The 17,493-nt window shown below is 38.9% G+C and overlaps 1 long non-coding RNA gene across 1 annotated transcript; it reads left to right on the top strand.

The window, feature by feature from the left end:
- Nucleotides 1-2,168: 2,168 nt before the first annotated feature.
- On the top strand, nucleotides 2,169-5,205 carry LOC148114087 (uncharacterized). The gene is made up of 3 exons (XR_015733813.1): nucleotides 2,169-2,349; nucleotides 3,118-3,260; nucleotides 5,101-5,205. It is a non-coding gene; the product is annotated as an uncharacterized LOC148114087 (long non-coding RNA).
- The last annotated feature ends 12,288 nt before the right edge of the window (nucleotides 5,206-17,493 follow it).

Genomic DNA, 17,493 nt, shown 5'->3' with positions numbered 1-17,493 from the left:
CAATCATGAGGCTCTCCTTTTGCTCTTTCAGCCACACCGCCTCTCCCTTACGAGGTCTGGAGCTGGTTACTCCTTGGAGGGTCCTCCCCAGGTCCGGCAACCTTCCTACTCCCCTCGACCATCTAGCTTTCTCTGGCTCCTCTCTCAGCCGAATTTTTTCCATCCATTCTGCAGCTTCCTTCTCCACTTGAAGTGAAGTTATAGTAGAGCCAGCAGCTCCCATCTGGTCTCCTTCACTCTCTTGGTCAGACATATCTTGGGTTCAGCCCCCTCGGTGTTTATCCGGGATGGCTGGAGCTAAGATTCTGCTTAATGTCAGGTGTGCTTCCTTCAAAGTCCAGGAAAGAATGACCCAAACTCCATTGTTTATAGAGAAAGGTACTTTTACTAGAAGATGAAGTGAACGCAACCAAAGGAAAGCAGAATCTAAGGCAATACGCGCAAAAATTGCATATAGAAAGCATCCCCTCCCACTGTCCACCGTAAATCATCCAATCCAAAGATCTCCTAGGGGTCAGGTGGAAGCACACATCTGGCAGCATCATCAATCAGGAATGCCACGACCATTGGCCTGATGGCAGCTTCAAAGATACAGTCCTGTGGCTTAACTATCGGTTTCGTTTTCCTCTAGCACGCTTCCCCCCCATGGTACCTGCTCTCCCCCCTCCCATTACTATGGCAGCCAAAGCAGAAAAAGCGGAGGCTGATAGGTAGGTCAGAAAACCTGAAGAAATCTGTAATATAGGCATCCACAGGGGATTTCATGCATAAAGGATGTCGATCAGTGGTGGGTTGCTCCCGGTTCAGCCCGGTTCAGCGAGCTGGTAGCGGTGACGCTATTACGTCACTGAATCGGTTCTCTTTCTTCGGGAGCTGGGCCCTCCCGTCTGCCCCCGCGTTATTCCGATCTTATATTTCTTCTTTTTTGCCCAGCTGAGAGGTGCAGCAGAGCGGATTGCCCCACCTCAGCTGGGCAGATTCTCAACACGCTTGCGCAAAGCGCGCGACCGAAGAGGCGATCACGCGCAAAGTGCGTGCACAAAGAGAACCGGTAGTAAAGCCGGTTAGAACCCACCCCCTGATGTCGATTACTTACTGTATTTTATTCCCATTATGATGTCATGACACAACCAAGGCAAATTATATCATTTCTGTGATAATATTGTGACATATTTGTGACTTCTAACAGATTACCTAAGTACTCATTGTGATGTTGGATTTGGTACTGAGACAGCAGTTAATAAATGTTTCAATCCTTTCCATGTTTTCTTTCTAATGATAGTCACATGTGGCTACAGAAGCTTAATTCTTGTATATGCATACATGGGCAGAGACCATTTTAGGGTATGGGTAGCACATAACCTCATCCTTCCATTTTAGACAATCAAAAAATGATTACAATTCAAAGGACCGCCTCATTTACAAAAACTAACAAAAAATGGTTTCTGAGCCAAGCTAAGTTGCCTCTAAATATCTGGAGAACAATATCCTTGGAGGAGAATGTTCCCCAGTTAGTAAAACCAAGCACATAAACAGTATACTTTTTCAGATGAGATAATCGAAAGTATGGGAATAGGCAAGAGGGGGCATGAATGCCAAGTCAGAAGAAGGATTAACATGAAGTGGAAAGTCTGGGTTGCCTGATATCCTGCTACACTTCCTACCCTATTGTGCGGTGTCCTGACCTTCCGAATTGTGTCTTGCTGCTGGGGTTGGTGTATTTTCTATCAAATGTGGCATTCTAACAAGCGTGTATATTAAGATTGATTGGTTGTTCAGTTGCTTCTGAATGCAAGCAAAGGAGAACATGGAAGATTATTTGGTAAGTGTTTCCCCTGACATTTGTTTTGCACATTCTCTCAATCTTTCTTCTACCTATTTCTTTCCCTCTCTTGCTTGCTTCGTCTTTCTTTTTTAGTACCCCTCCCTCCTCTTGCTTGTTACTTCATTTTCTCTATTGGCTTGCTTTCCTTCTCTGCCTCTGAGATGCTGGAGATTTAGTTTTCTGCATATTTGTTTGCTTTCACTCTGCTTACTTGTCCTTGAAGACTTCTTGCTGACATCCACTATTTTTACCTGTAAGAAGTTATTTTTTGTCAAGTTTATTCTGTTACTGTTATCTCAACATTTACTCATGGTGCTCTATTTCAAATATTGTTCTCTAACAGATTTTGCTTAAAACCAACCAAGAGGACAATGACAATAGTAACTAACCTGACTTGACCATAGTCCTGTGAAGAAACATCAAATTGCAGTGAACTGTACAATTTTACTATGAAGATAGAGGATCACAGGATTGATTGAACTTCCGTTTTAAAAAAGTCTTTCTGGATAAAATTTATAAGAAATGTAAGTAGTAGAACCCAAGAGAATTGGACTGCTTTACTGAGAGCTAAATTTTAGTATAGAGGTCAAACAAAGTCAGGTTTAGCTGGAGGAGATTTAGCTGATTGCTTGAACTGGAATGAGGAAAGTGGAAAGTTAGTGGCAAAAGTGTAAAATAGCGTATTAGGTATGGCCTAGGCATAATACAAATCACTGTTTTCTGAGATAGGTTTAGAAAATGCCTTATTGCTAAAGTTATTTGCAAATAAATGAATACATTTCAAATAAATAAATAAATAGATACAAGCAAATAAAGCCTACAGACTTTGAAAAGTTAATCAAGTCTCAATAGGAATTTACTTTTACTGGATCTAATGAATTCCGAAGCAATAAGCACAAGATTAATGTGCAAAATATTAAAACTAGATAGTAAAAAACTGTTGCCAATTTATTTTGATCACTGGAACTATAGCATCCCAAATTTAGAGGCTTTTGACAACTTTGAAATCTATAACAATAGATTTCTCTTAATTCTGTTCTGGCTTTCATAGATTATTTTTTCCCCTAGTCTAAGATAAAAAAAAAATGGTTGCTCCACTGAATCTCTAATAGTACTTTCTTTCTCAACTATATTTGTCTTTTTTTCTTTCACCCAGTTTAGAATATTCCTGTCTGTCAGATGAGACTGACAAGCATTTGAGATGGGGGTGGGTGGGGGGAGGCTTTAAGGGAGGAATGTGGTGGAGGGAGGGCTGTTGTATGCTTTATTTTCTCCTCTTGGTTTTGTAATAGTGACAGAGAATCACTGAAGCAAGAAGCTGCAAGGCTTGGAAAGGTCACTGTTCAGAAGACTCTTCCTGACAGAAGTGTCAAGATGGAGAGGGAGGCACCTCTTAAAATCTTGGATAATATACAACAATTTGTGATTAAAAAAGGTCAGGTCAGCTCTTATTTCTGCACATGGCCATTTTTTCTCAGAAGAAATCCTCAGGGTCTTGATGTTCTCAAAATCATCACCACCCTACACCTTTTCTCTTAAGAATTTCAAGAATGAAAGACATCCACAGCAAGGATGTCAAGTTAGGATTTAAAGCAGGGGTGTCAAATTCAAGGCCCAGGGGCTGGATCCGGTCCATGGGGTGTTTAGAGCTGGCCCGGGGCCCACCCTGGAAACAGCAAAGGACCAGCCCACGATGCCTCTGCTAGCGAAAGCGGAGCTCGGGAGGACCACATGCTCTGTTTTTACTGGCAGAGGGTTGCAGGAGGCCGTCACAGCTGAAAACGAGCTTGGGAGCCTGTTTTCACTGAGCACTCAGGCCACCACAGGCACCCTCAACATGAGTGACGCCGAGCTGGCCACGCCCACCCTGGCTACACCCACCCCAGCCCCCCGAGGTCAAACACAACCCTGATGCGGCCCTCAGTGAAATCAAGTTTGACACCCTTGATTTAAAGAAAGAAGCAGTGTTTGGATTATCATTATCCCACACTGGACTAGGAATGGGGCAACCAGGTTCAGTCCAACCTCTGCTACAAAAGCTCTCTGGGGGACCTCACAAGGTTGTTATGAGGGAGGAGCACTGTGCTCATCACCTTGGGCTCCTGAATAGAAGCTAGGAAATGAATCTAACAAACAGATATAAATGACTTGTACTGATGATATTACCTAGTTGGGTGATGAAATGTCTGTAGGCAAACACCCAAGTTCAGAAAGCACTAAAAGTTTCACATATAAATAAATAACCAAACCCAAATATACACACAGAATTTCACTGGTATGCTGAAAGATATTTGGAATCTGGAACGATGCATGGGGCCCTTGAAAATTAATTTAATAAATGAATACTGGTTGTTTATTTATTTACTTTATTAACTGAGTTTATATCCTGCTTTTCTTAGATGTCATATGTAGAATTGCCTCTTCCAGTTTAAATGTTCTTTTGAAGTAGAGAAAGCAAGGGAAAAAAAACCACAGATGAAAACCACCAAATGACTTTTGGTGACTGAGTGGTCAATTCAATTTAGGCATCCCTAACCACTAAAGACAGTCTTTGACTTACAACCTCAGTTGGGACCAGAATTTCTATTGCTAAACAAAGCACTTGTTAAGTGACTCATACCCAATTTTACAACCTTTCTATGCCATGTTTGCTAAGCGAATCACTGGATGCAGTTGTTAAGCGAATCCAGCTTTTCCACTTGACTTTGCTTGTTTAAGGTTTTAGGTTTATTTGGATTTATATACCTTTGCTTGTCAGAAGCTGGCTGGGAAGGTCACAAATGGCGATCACTTGGCCCCAGGACATTGCAAACATTATAAATATGTGTTGGTTGCCAAGACCCAAAATCTGATCATCCCCATGGGGATGCTGTGATGGTCATAAATGCGAGGACTGGTTAAAGTCATTTTTTTCAGTGCCATATTAACTTTGAATGGTCACTAAACAAATGGTTGTAAGTGGAGGGCTATGGACTCATGTTGCAATAGCAATTCAGCTATCACTACCTTAGATAGATATAAAGCAAGAGAGAAAGAATGTGTGGAAGTGGTCCCCTTTTTGAGGAGGGTGAGAGGAAACTAGCATGAAAATTTTTAACATTCCTATCTTGTAAGGAATTGTAAATGGGTTATTTTTAGCACCTATGATTTAGAATCTGCCTAGCAATTTCTCACGTATTTTATTTCTCATGAGAGAGACTTCTTTTTTTCTACCTTGCTCCTTGAGCACTTTTTTTTTAAAATTGATGGTATTTTTTTTTCCATTTACTTTATAGAAAGCTCCTTCTTTTGGAATTTAATCAAAGTCTGGGATGCTACGATGGCTGTAGGGATCAATGTAGCCTAATGAAAGATGGGACATTCATGTATATCTGAGGAAGGTGAGCAGTTTAGAAATAGAAAACACAACCAACCAACCAAACATAAAATATAACCTGGACAATTTCTTAGCTAAATAAAGACAAGAATATTTTCCATCCAAGGGAATTCTGTCATAATTTCATTCTTAAACAGCAAATTTATTGAAATAAATGAGAACTGAAGAAAATGCAGGGGAACATTGGCGCTTGGCATTGGATATGACTAAATCTTATGATTTAAGCATCTGTTTTGCATTAAGTAGACAAAACCTATTTGCTATTTGAGGATCTCAGCAAAAAGTAGAAATGGAAAAGGAAGTATCCGCAACAGCTGCTAGAAGAAACATTTGCCTTCTGTTCTATTTATGACAATATTCTGCCTTTTCCCCATAAATCTACACACCTTTGCCTGTTCATCAAATCAATTAACAACCCAATTTTGACAAATTTTATACCAGTTGTGTTCATTATGATCTAAATCTAGGATTCTCCCATGGGAAGTCCCCTCCACCCATCTTCTCTCCAGCTATTTTTGACTACTCACAATTATTTATAACACAGCCTGGATTTGCAGAGCCACATTTTTGAAATTACTGATTTATAGACAACAGGGACTTCTTTGGAACCTGCAAGCAATTTTGTTGAATTGCAAATTGTGATTTAGGGCAGAAGATCATTTCCACAACTTGATGATATTGAAAGATATATCTTCTCTCAGAGGCATGGTTGGTTAATTTTAATCTCTGGATTTAATCATTTTATAGCAGACACTCCCATTTTCACTCCCATGTCATTTTAGATGATCATTTGTATTATTTCACCAATGCCTTTCTCCTCATACTCAGTGGATCGTAAATCTTAAATTCCTTCCTTATTATTCATTCACAAACCTATGGTTTTTAAAAAATGTTAGGCTGAAATATTAGGTCATAATCATGCAGCTTGCCTTCACCTGTTAGCTTCTTGTTGGGTTTGTGCCCAGACTAAATTGTAATGATTAATCTCAATCAGTCTCATTTATTCTAGTGAAACCTAAATTTCACTACTTATTAGTTGTAAGAACTTGTGTACACTTATATCCCAAAGGAAACATAATTTAGTGTATTTACTTGGAGATAAGGGGGCAGTTTTTGTCTGGATCCAGACTACTGATTGTAATGGGCATGGCAGTTGCTCTTTTCCAGGACAAGTTCTTATGAACTTGTGAACATGATTAGAAGCTTGGCATGACCCCATTTCTCCTTGGCTTCCAACTAATTCCTTTTTTCAGCCAAATCAAATGAGCCATTCAAAAACCTGTATAGGTGTTCATTTGAGAAGCTTGCATTTGCTCCCCACTAAATTCCAATCACTTTTTCCCATGAATTGCCCCAGAAAAATAGCTGTGCTACTGGGAGGTTGTGAGGGCCTTGAATGATAAGCATCCCAAAAAGCCTCTGTTGGGGAACATTCTTAGCAAGGTAAATGGCGGCCTCATTCTCTCTCTCTCTTTCTCTCTTTCTCTCTCTCTCTCTGCCTTGCCTTGGAAATCTCTGTTTTGTGTAACTGGCCCAGGGGCCTAGTGCACAAAGGACTGCAAAGGACACTGCTCTTTGGCATGTGCCAGAAGCCCTGCCAGTTTCCATCTTTGCTGATGGCTGATTAAGATTTATGCCTCTAAGCCTCTCTGTCAAAGCAGCGGGGAGTGAAACTGATTGTCCGGGGGAAGAGCCGGAAGCTAAAAACAAATCCTATAGCCCTTATCTGACAAGGCCTGAGCTGGCTTTTCAATCACCCACATCTGAAGAGAGATGCCTCTGACTTCCAAGGCCCCTGAAGCATTTGCATGACAATGAGACCAAGGCTGGGAGAAGGAAGGCAGAGGAGGAAAGGAATAAAACAGCCTGTCTGAGCAGAAGAAAAGAAACTCACATTCCACTATACTGGATGGGAGGGAAGGATGCTAGTCATCCAGAGGAAAGGCTTCAATCAGATTACTGTACTTTGGGGCTTGTATGGAAATAATTAGTAAAGGAGAGAGTCCCTTTCAGCATATATAGATTACTTTCTGATTGCCCCTTTAGAATAATGAACAGCTCAAGTTTAGAACCTGATCTGTGTCAAAAATCAAACTGATTGATTGACTGATATATAGTTGCACATTTCACAGATTTGTTACTCTGAATAGCTTACCAATAAAAAAGAATATTTATAGCTCAGGGTTGAAATGAGAGATCCTTGGTAGGGTTTATGACATGTTGGTGCACTATTTTGGTGCCGCCATCTTGTCAAGGTTATCTTGGTTCAGCCTCCTTGGCGTGGCCATCTCAACATGGGACAAACTGCCACAGGAAACTTTCCACAGGACAACTTGGTGTGCCCCCCCCCGGCATGCCCCTTCACGGGGGGTGGCTGTTGACCATGGTAACACGATGGGCTGCATTTCTGGATCCAGGTCTGGACTTTCACAGGAATGGCTGGTCAATTGGGTCAGAGTTTGTCTACTCCATGCAGCTGCTTACAACAACAGCCGGACATCTGCAAATCCCAATTTTAACTTGTCTCCACAACGGTGTGTTTGTCTCATCTCTTGGCCATGCATTATACTGCTTTATCTGATTTCTATACAGATAATCCTTGATTTATGTCCACAATTGGAGACAGAATTTCTGTTACCAAGCAAGGCATTGATAAGTGAGTTGTGCCCAATTTTACCACCTTTTTACCATAGTTGTTAAGCAAATCTCTGCAAGTTGTTAAGTGAATCATGCATTTGTTAAGCAAATCTGGCTTCCCCCATTCACTTTGCTTGTTGGGGAAATCAGAAATAACAATCACATGATTCCAGGACATTACAATCACTGTAAATACATGCCAAGAACCTGTGATCATGTGACTGTGGGGGGTTGCTGTGAAGATCATAAGTGTGAGGAACAGTCATAAGTCACTTTTTCATTGTAACTTTGGTCATTAAATAAATGGTTGTTAAATTGAGGACTACTTGTAGTGCCAAAGATTCAACCCTTCCTCTGTAAGCTGGCATAGTTCTATAAGAGTACCATTCATAGTGTGCATCCCCCATCCTATAGGTTACTGTCCTCATCGTTGCTGAATTCTCAAATCTATGCACTTGTATCTAACATACTGAAATGGGCCAGATTTGTTACTGCACATCTAAGGTGGACTATGTCAGGGAATAGATGGCTAAGAAATGCTAGAAGTCTACTTTGTTGATACAGGTTATAGGAACAGAATTCTGGAAACCAGATCGTGTTTCTTCTCCCTCTATTCATTTTTATAACAAAGAAAGTCAAGAAAGGGCAATCTTGACTGGAAGCTGAGTCATGGCATCCGGACTTCTTTTCTTTTTGATTTGAAATGTGTCATTGCTCTCAGTAGTAGCTACTTGGATAAGCAGCAAAATATTTCAAACCAAGAAAAAAAGAAGTCTACAAGTCAACTTCCAGACAATTCTACCAGGATGACTGACATAGGGAATCTTCCGTTTCTTTTTCATGCCTGCCTGTTTTCTTGGTCTGAGTTTATATTTTACACACAGTTGTGGCATATTTTCTTCAAGACCATTCTGTGCTTGTCTACATATTGGCTAGTCTTCAGCTAATCAAAATATCTGTTTAGCTGCCAATACAGGCAACACAATTTGTCATCTGGCTGCAAATCACAAGATAGTGATAGGACAATGGATCATGATTTTCAGAGTATTGTATTGGATTTTCTAGAATACTTAGCATCTGTGACCCACTAAATCTTGTTATTGCTGGAAGATTCTGGGACTCTTTCTTTGGGTAACTGCATTGCATCTTAGAGGAAAATGATAGACAAAACTCAGTTTCTGTTTTGTCTCTAATCTGTGCCATCTGATACTTGCCCCTAAAAATGAATTCACACAGTGAGGACTGCATTGAGAAAAAGACACTCTGTGCAATGCTACAGACTTGCAATAGTCTTGAAAGTACATGTTCATTTCTTAGTAAATAAATTTGCAAACCTACATTCACTTACTGTAGTTTTTTTTGTCTTAGTAGACATAGGATTATGCTGGGACATCTGATGACAACTTGAATGCACTGAAACAGATTTTTGTCACAGTCAGACCTGCTTGGGTTAAGGCCAGCTAGTCCTTTCCCATGGAGTTTGTTGACACATTTCAAAGCTTAAGTACAAAAGGCCAATTCACAGATATCTATGCAGGAGCCAGTACCTGGCTGACCTTGTTTGAGCTTGGGGTAGGCTTGCTTAGTAGCTGGAGCTTACTTGGTATCATGAAATACCAAAGCTATATCAAAGCTGGGAAGTTAAAAGGAATTCCTGCAAGAAGATCATGCCAAAGATGATGGATGGATATATCCTCAAAGTCATCAGGCATCGAGCTTCACTCAAAGGATGCTTGACTTTAATTGACAGACACATGTTCAGTGTTTAGCCATATGCTACTTGCCACTGGAGGCTGATTTATACAGGCAGCAAACAAAATGATGAAACTGTTCATAAATTGCACAACTTGTCTCCAAATGGAGAACAAAAATATTTGCTTAATGCAGGTATTAAGTGCTCAACTTACAATTCATTTAGTGACTGTTCAGAGTGCAATGGCACTGAAAAAAATGATCCATTATCTTTTTCATGCTTAAGATCATTGCAGCATCATGTGATCAAAATGATGCCACTGACGCATATTTACGATGATCACAGTGTCCTGGAGTTATATGATCATTTTTTGTGAACTTCTGAAAAGTAAAGTTAGTGGGAGAGCCAGATTCACTTAACAACTAATTTAACTAATTAGTAACTAATTAGTTAACTAATTTAACTAATTAGTAACTAATGTTACTAATTTAACAAAGTGATTCACTTAACAACTATGGCAAGCAAGATCATGAAATGAGGCAAAATTCACTTAACAACTGTCTCACTTAATGCCAGATATTTTGAGGACATAAATTGGGGACTACCTGTATATGTTTTATATTAAAATATTCTAAGACTTCTATGTTTCTATGCTGGTCTCCATATACAATGCACAATGTTTTGGGTAGATGCAATGTCATTCAAAATAACCCTGCTAGAAATGGAAAGATCCAGGAATGCTTTACCACTTTATTTGTTTTTTATGTAAAGTTGTAACCTATATATACTACATAAGCTGTTGATAAACATCTGTACAGCACCCCACTCCCAGTTTTAAGTAACTGTCAACCCCGATCACATGTTAAAATGTGAAGGCTACCTGCTGAAATTTAGCATATGTGATATTTATCGGTAATATCACACCCATACTTTCTGCAGCCTGTGAAACTAGAAAAGTGTGTGCTTTCTTTTTTAAAGACACTATCTAAACACCTGAAAGTTTGCCCTTAAAACATTCTTCCCAGGAGCACATTCAGACCTAATCCAAAGGAACCCAGTCTCCAGGCAATCATCCATAAAATGTCTATTCTGTTAGATGGGCTGGGATCATTTCAAATTTGAATTATACTAAAAGAGAGCAGCAGATTTACAGAAAGCCGTTTCATCTTGTCAAAACAGATTAATATTAGCAGAATTTGTCTGGAGAATTCCCTTTCTATTAGCTAAATGGCCTCATTTTTAGGAGAAAGCAGAAGGAAAATTCATGTGCATTTTCAACAATGCTCAGTCTGCATGGCAAGGAACAGCCATTCTGGTTCTTGACTCATCCAATCATGTTGATACCTCTGCTCTAACCAAAGAAAGTTTCTCATAAGAAGAAGGGGGTGAGGGTGGAATTGTGTTCCAAAGGAGCCATGTGCTTCCTGGGCACTAGTCAAATCATGTGCTGGTTCCCAAAGTCCTCTCTCCTCACCTCAGCCAAATGAGAAAAAGTGGCTTACAAAAAGATTCAAAAGTGGCTATCAATAGATGCAAACTCAATGTAATTCGCTCTAATCTTGATTGTAGGAAATATGACTTCTGCAATAGAGGAGTAAATGTCTGGAACACGCTACCTGATCCTGTTGTTAGTCTCACTAATCCCCATACCTTTTACCTTAAGATGTCTACCATGGACTTTTCATGTTTCTTAAGAGATCCCTAAGGGGGCATGCATAAGCGCACCAGCGTGCCTACCATCCCTGTCCTACTGTCGTCATTTATATGTAATCATTCTATGTGTTTATGGCTATGTTTTGCCTATTTATATCCTTTTATTTGTGCCAATTTTTTTTCATGTGTCCATTTCTATGTCTATACTGTTACTTGTTTCCTTGTACTTGTTGATAGATAGATAGATACGTAGATAGATAGATAGATAAATAAATAGATAGATAAATAGATAGATAAATAGATAGATAAATAATAAATAAATAAATAAATAAATAAATAAATAAATAGCCAATTTCCTCTGTGCTTATTTGGGCATGATGAAAGGACAATTTAGGTATGATGAAAGGACAGATAATTGACAGTTAATTAATATGGCTGGATTTTTAATAGTGTTTGACAGAAAAAAAAAAAGTGGTTTTACCCCCTAACCAAGTTTCATTCAATTTGATAAAATGGATGTACTTAAGCATTTATTTCAAAAGAAGAAATTTTGGAAAATTTTCACAGACAGGGTAGTGTTCATGTATTTATTTGGTGGCTAAGAGTAAATGGGATTGTCCTAGCTTTTACTGTATAATTGATTTTTCAAGAATCTGAAATCTCCTTGTTTTTTGTGATTCAATTCAATTTCAAGGGAAAACATCATCATCATCATCATCATCATCATCATCATCATCATCATCATCATTATTATTATTATTATTATTATTTTATTAATTAATTAAAATTCTACACAGTCCATTTAACCTAAATGTCTCTGCTTAGGAACTTGACAAACAGTTCCCAATTTCTTTTGTAGAGAGGCTACTGGTATTAGCAAGATAGAACTTTTCCCTTGACAAATTGCTGCTAATGTTTCCTTCTCCTAGAGGCGCATTTTTCAATCTGGCTGTGGCATTCTGGGAACTGAAGTCCACACAGTTTAAAGCTGTTGAGGCTGAAAAACAGCGCCCTAGAGAAATTACCAAACCAGCTTGTCCGACACACACATTTGATGGACAATTTCAAAGCACCATTTGTACATAGCTGTAATGTTTACTCCCAAGTGAAATTGTTTGGATTTCTCATGCCATTACCTATATCACGTGACTAGTACACCTTGAACTGAAGGAGGTACAGCAATAGATTAAGGGAGACATTGTGGTCACTTTAAAATGCTGACATAAAGTTGCCTTGTATAACATTAGTCACCAACTTTTTATATTCTTTGATACTATTTTTAAACTGTTTCCCAATGCACAAGTTCTTCTAAAAATGTGGTTATTAAATCTTAAGGCAGAACCTTAGCAGAGCGTGTTCTCTCCAGCATCTTGCACAGCAATATCTTCAAATGACATTTTCTGTTCTTACAGTTACACCTGCGTGACGGCTGGCTCCATGCTTGCCCAAAACTGCTGAGCAAACTGCACTGCTTCTTGTCAGGACTGTTATGGAATAGCATCATCCACTTACACTGTGTGGGATAATTATGCCAATGATGTATTAAGTGTGTCTGGTTCATAAAGTAAGTATGAAATTGACTGTGCCCAAGCCTAAGGCTCTGGCTGGAGGAATTAGATTAATTGCCCAATTTTTTTGATAGTGATTTACTTTCTCTGGCTCTCCTTAGCCTTTCTCCATGTGGAGATGAGGCTTTATTGGAATTACTGAAAATCCGCTCATATGAGATAGGACTGTGGAAGTTATAGTTCAAAGCATTTGGGTAGCATAGCTATCTAGTCCAGGGGTGTCAAACTTGGGTCATCACTGCGGTGTCATGTGACATATCACAACTTTTTTCCCCCTTCTCTAAACCAGGCATGGGAATGGCCAATGTGTGATGCATCTGGCCCGCGGGCTGCAAGTTTAACAGCCGTGACCTAGTCCTATTCTAGATCATGTGAGGGTAAAAGGAAACAAAAAAGGAAACAGAAAACCTTCTCCACAGCTCCATAATACTTCCATAATACTCCAATGTGTGCTGCCCAAGTGAGCAATCTGAGTATGGCACATGAGTTTTTATGCTTGGGTTATAACTGTATTCTTTAAGATAGTGTAAGCTAGATGCAGGATAAAGAAAGATGCAGGATAGCATTCAATATCCAAGAACGTTGGCCTTTACAAAAATGGAAAGCTTAACCTCAAGTATTCTTAAGTCTCAGCATGGTTAAAGGACCAGCAAAATATTTCCTGTGAGAATATGAAGACAGTAGGGTTTCCTGCTTAAAGTAATAAAGATGTGGTCTATCTGAATGCTTTCACTGCTTTTGAACTCTTTTTTTAAAAAAGTTTTTTATTTATAAATATAGACTAAACAAAACAGTAAAACATACAAAACATATAAACATATAGACACCAATTTACATACACGTCCAGTTTATCGCAACTGTAATATATATTCTCATTCGCATTTTGGCTCCTCCTTATTTGGTCTTTCCCTTCTATCTATCTTTATAATTCTTGGTTGACCTATATTTGTAGTTTACTTTCCTCTTTCTATATTTGGTCATTTCATTTATTTCCTAGTCTTTTATCCCTTTTGAACTCTTATTTCAATAAAATCCATAGAAAGAACTTTTTGAATCAGATGCACTCAACTTAATGCCATCCAAATGTAGGCTTCGCATCTTGTACATCAGTACATCTTGATATGGCTATTAGGTTTACACATAGGTACCCAGCATTGCTTGTCAAGCTGCCATTCCCATAATTTAGGGCTGCAAATGTCAGAGTTATTCACCTGGGGGAGGTAAAAAAAAGTCAAGATGACACCAACAACCACAAAATAATTTTTTTTTGCCCATGTTGCTTATACAAGTATATCTCCTACTTGATGTCTTGACTCCCTCATGAATGTCCCTGAAGTTGACAGAGCAGAAGGCTTGCACGAAAAATTATTCCCAAGATCCCCCTCAGGCCTGAATTTGGTAGCAATCTTTCAGTTTTATTTTTACCTGATCTGAAGTACAATTTGATAAGTCTGTTAGATTAAAAATGCTTTGTAACCTGTTGTGATCTTGTCAACTACCAGTAAGCAAGCCCTACAGCTAATATGAAAAAAGAAGAGAAAAACCACTTCTGCAGATCCATCCTGGACAGATAAATTGATTTTTTTATTAGAAGAGTAATCAGAAGACAAGGATTGCCTTGCCACTTCAGCTGCATTTTAGCATCTAGATTTCAAGAGTGCTCACAAGCATACCTGGGGAGATTCAAAAGCCAGTCGCACCATTCATCTCCATTCACTGATGTTGGTCCTCAATGTTTGATAGAGACAACGATTATTGCTTGTTCTCCAATTTGATAGTGAGTTACTGACAAGTCTGCCTTGTTAATAAGACAAGTCTGCTTTCTTTCTTAATGTTTAGATAAATAAATGTAATTTCATTTTGCATATATATATATATGCAAAGATATATGTATCTTTGGTTATTCGGGTTTTCTCCCGCATAAAATTGGAACTGTCTTGGCGATGTTTCGACGAAGTCTCATTTGTCATCTTCAGGCTGGTGTTTTCGGCTTCATGCTTCTAGGAGCAATGTGAGATTGCAGCTGTTTCTTCCTTTTAACTGCTAGTGGGGGTGTGAAGTGATTGGGTGGGAGCTTGGCTGTGTTCTGATTGGGTGGAGGTGTGTTCTGATTGGTTGGGGGTTTGGCTGTGCTCTGATTGGATGGGGGGTTGGCTGTGCTCTGATTGGATGGGGGTGTGTTTTGTTTAGGTGGGGGCTTGATTGTGCTCATGTTAGTCTGAGTTGCAGGGGGATTTGAGTTGGTGAGCTGCATTGCTGTTGTTGGCTTCGCGTTCGTGGTCGTGCCACATCTTCTTGGTGGGTGTCAGTTTGCTTCATGTATGGATTGGAGGGATTTAAAATGGCTAATGATGCAGCTGTGGTCTGGCTTCTGGTTTATGGTCATGCTTCATCGGTGTGGGTTTGCTTTTTGCGTGGATGTGTGGTGGTGACATCCTCTGTGGTTTTTGTGAGTGTGGGTCTGGTGTTATTCTTTGTGTTAGGGACTCGTTTGTCAACAGCAATGCAGCTCACCAGCTCAAATTCCCCTGCAACTCAGACTAACACTAACACAACCAAGCCCCCACCTAAACAGAACAAACCCCTAGCCAATAGAGCACAGCCAATCAGAGCACAGCCAAACCCCCAACCAATCAGAACACACCTCCACCCAATCAGAACACAGCCAAGCTCCCACCCAATCACTTCACACCCCCACTAGCAGTTAAGAACCTGGTGGCGCAGCAGACTAATAGCCTGTTATTAACATTCAGCTGCCTGCAATTACTGCAAGTTCGAATCTCCCCAGGCTCAAGGTTGACTCAGCCTTCCATCCTTTCTAAGGTAGGTAAATTGAGGACCCAGTTTGTGGGAGCAATAAGCTGACTTTGTATAAATATACAAAAGTATGAAGGCTATTGCTTAATGCATTGTAAGCCGCCCTGAGTCTCTGGAGAAGGGCAGCATATAAATAAAAAAAATTTTTTTTTTAAAAAAAGGAAGAAACAGCTGTGATCACACATTGCTCCTAGAAGCACGAAGCCAAAAACACCAGCCTGAAGATGACGAATGAGACTTCATCAAAATGTTGCCAAGACACTTCCAATTTTACGTGGGAGAAAACACGAATACATACATATATATATGTGTGTATCTTTAGCCAGGTTCTGCCTATGTAAACCAAGATTTTTCTGCAGCCCTAGTTCAGTGAAATCCCAATCCATTAGTTTCTAGGCTTTTTTTCTCCAGCAGCCAGCAAGCTCTCTGCTGACCATTGGGAAACTAAGGAGACTAAGATAGATCTATTTCGGGTATATATATATATATATACATATATATATATATATATATACCCGAACATATATGTAAGTATATATATGTATATATATATGTATATATATGTGTGTGTATGTATATATATATATATATATATATGTATGTATGTATGTATGTATGTATATATATACATACATATATATATATATATATATATATATATATATATATATATATATATATATATATATATATATATAATTGTAATATCTCTATATCTATCTGTCTGTCTATCTATCTATCTATCTATCTATCTATCTATCTATCTATCTATCTATCTATCTATCATCTGCTGCCTCTGTTCCAGAATAAACTGATGGCAGCTCAGAATATAAAGTAACATTATTAAAAAATATAGCCATTTGCTGTGTTTGAAAAGAACTATATTAAAGCAACCAATCAGAATAGAACCAAAAGGAACCTTGGAGGTCTTTTAGGTCAATCCCCTGCTCAAGCAAGAGACACTATACCATTTTAGAGAGGTGTTTATCCTGTCTCTTCTTAAAAACCTCCAATGATATAACACCTACAACTTCTGAAAGAAGCTATTCCATTGGATAATTGTTCTTACTGTTAGGAAATTTCTCCTTAGTTCTAGGTTGCTTCTCTCCTTGATTAATTTCCATCCATTATTTCTTGTCTTGCCTTCTGGTGCTTTGGAAATAAGTTGACTCCCTCTTCTTTGTTGCAGCTCTTCAAATACTAAAATATTGCTATCATGTCACCCCAGTCCTTCTCTTCTCTAGACTAGCCATGCCCAATTCCTGCAAACGTTCTGCATATGTTTTGTCTCCAGGTCTTTAATCCTCTTAATTGCATTTCTTTGCATTTTTTTCAAAGTTTCAATATCCTTTTTTTAGGGGTGAACAAAAGTGGATGCAGTGTGGTCTTACTAAGGATTTATAAAGTGGTTCTAATACTTCATGTGATTTTGATTCTATGCCTCTATTTATACAACCAAAGATTGCATTAGCTTTTTTGGCCTGCTGTCGGACACCTGCTGCCTCATATTTAAATGATCATCCACTAGGACTCCAAGGTCCCTCTCACAGTTTCTGTTTTTGAGCCAGCTTTCACCTAATCTGTATTTGTACCTTTAGTTTTTCCTGGCTACATGTAAAATCTTGCTTTTGTCCACATTAAACTTCATGTTGTTGGATAGGGCCCCTTGTTTAAGTCTGTCAAGATCTTTTTGGATCCTGAGCTTGTCTTCTGGGGCATTGGCTATTCCTGCCACCTTAGTGTCATCTTCAAATTTTATGACATAAATTTCATTTGATGAAATAAAACACAATTAAACTGATAATTACATTAAATTGTCATATATATTTGGTTGTATACTGTATGTGTGTAGCAAAATTGGTTTTACACCATCCTAGGTCAAGATGTTTGTAGTCTGCATCTGCCATTTGCATGTGTAGCTCAT

Source organism: Pantherophis guttatus, chromosome 4 (genome assembly GCF_059756535.1).
Source record: "Pantherophis guttatus breed Tessera chromosome 4, ASM5975653v1, whole genome shotgun sequence".
Taxonomy (NCBI): domain Eukaryota; kingdom Metazoa; phylum Chordata; class Lepidosauria; order Squamata; family Colubridae; genus Pantherophis; species Pantherophis guttatus.
The sequence above is the reverse complement of the archived record's forward strand: the minus strand, read 5'-3'. Positions and strand labels throughout refer to the sequence as shown.